The sequence below is a fragment of the Euprymna scolopes genome, chromosome 10 (genome assembly GCF_053919585.1).
Source record: "Euprymna scolopes isolate OS-2025 chromosome 10, ASM5391958v1, whole genome shotgun sequence".
NCBI lineage: Eukaryota > Metazoa > Mollusca > Cephalopoda > Sepiida > Sepiolidae > Euprymna > Euprymna scolopes.
The window spans coordinates 148375566-148377496 of record NC_136491.1 but is presented as its reverse complement, the minus strand read 5'-3'; the positions used below and the strand labels follow the sequence as shown (position 1 = coordinate 148377496).

The window sequence follows — 1931 nt, the reverse complement described above, 5'->3', positions numbered from 1 at the left end:
TTTTTCTAGAAGTATCTTTATCATTTCCCTACATATTTATTCCTCCCGTTTTCACAATCTTTCCTGTTTTCCATTCTAGGGAACTGCATGTCCTCATGAGAAATGTTATACTTATCTCATTACTAGGGCTCTAACAACAGAATATTCTTTCCATTATTTTGACTCTTGAGTATACGACGATACATCCGTTCAGTCTCGAAAGACAAAGGATACGTACTGTAGGAGCTGCTCTGCGTATAATTATGTGGTAAGGATTGTGCAATCTCTAACCACACCTCTACTGAATCGGTACGGTTTTAGTCCAGTGGCAAGGAGAAGTCCAGGACGACGGGAAACAATGCCGGGATAAGCGGAGAGCATATACAGCACCTGGAAGTCCCAAATGGTCACCCATCTGGTAGTGACCAGGCTCATCGTTGCTTAACTTCGGTGATCTGACGGGAACCGGTGTATCAAACGTGATTATGCCGTATACTCTGGAGTATATATAAATTTATATCATATATGTTTTTAAATAGAGTGATGCGATTCTCGATTGATTAACTGTATCTGTGTCGAATATAGACTCGAGAGTCCAAACGATGATAAGAATGTTCACTTGTCATAGCCCTAGTCATGTTAGAACATTCGAGTAGTCTTCACGAGTACACTTACTTGGTCTTTGTAATTTACATACAGTTTTCACCCATAAATAACAAATTGTTTACTCGGTACATCTTCCTTTTTCTATTCATAACATACATTTGCCTTCCTTCTTTTTTGCTTCTTATTTTTCTTTGTGTTTTTTCTCTTCTTCTTCGTTTTATGATTATTCATTGCTTTCAAAACAATACTTTTCCATTGATAATTTTCTCGAAATCTTGGATGGTTTAATATATTATACGAATTTATTGGGCTCTCACGCATTTTTACGTAGATTGGTAATTTATTTTATTGATTGGTTTATCATAAAACTGTAATATTTCTGATTACAGATGGAGATAGGTCCTAAGATTAACATTTCTTAGTTCACTTCATCATTATTTCGATATTATCTGATTTCTATGATCAATCTTAATTGTACTTACCGGTGGAATAAAACCGGCAAAAAACGTGATAGTCCATAGTGTCTGGAGGAAAGATCTCTCAATATTGGAAATAGTCTTCTATATTTTCCATTGCTCTTTAAAATCAATTAGACTTATCGCACTAGCAGTTTACCACTCATTTCCCAGATAAATTTGTTTAAATGACAATATTATTATTTTGTTTCACACATGTAATTGGAATCTTAAAAAAAACAAACAAGTGGTTTTCCCTAGTGAAAGATTATCCTAGAATGCATATTATTTTACGTTTCTATTGATAAACGTTGCAAATAAATTTAGGTTAAAGCAAGAGGAAACGCTGTAACAGCTACATGCAAATGCATGCGAAAGAATGTCACCGGTAAAGAAAAAGACTATAAAAAGGGAAAGAGAGATATTACGTTAGAGAGAATCCTGAATAACGTCCAAGATCACGTCAATTGCGTCACAAGGAGAGTATGCGAAAATAAATGTCGTTGTTATAAAGACAAATCAAATAGATATTCTTTTCTATTCGTTGTCTACTTTGCGACTGAGGCCGCAAGTCGATTTCCAGATAATGTTACAGAACGTAATTTGACGCCGTTTTGACCAGACATTTTTTTACAAAAATGTAAAAATTAAGAAAAAAAAAAAGGATTGAAAAGTTACCAAGAAACAATACTGTCGCAAAGGAAGTGGACATGAATTAACCACGTTTTAAAAAAGCTTCAAAAAAGAGAATTATAAGCTGGGTACTCATGCACTTATTGATCCATTCTGAACTAATAACGTTATTATTTAAAAGGCCATTCTTAACATGGGGAGTGGAGTGTTTTTACCTATTCTGTACTTTAACCTTACAATTGAATAAAAAAACATATC

The 1931-nt window shown here is 34.1% G+C and overlaps 1 pseudogene; it reads right to left on the bottom strand.

Annotated features, from left to right (window-relative positions):
• Positions 1-357: 357 nt before the first annotated feature.
• On the bottom strand, positions 358-475 carry LOC145286828 (5S ribosomal RNA; annotated as a pseudogene).
• Positions 476-1931: the final 1456 nt, after the last annotated feature.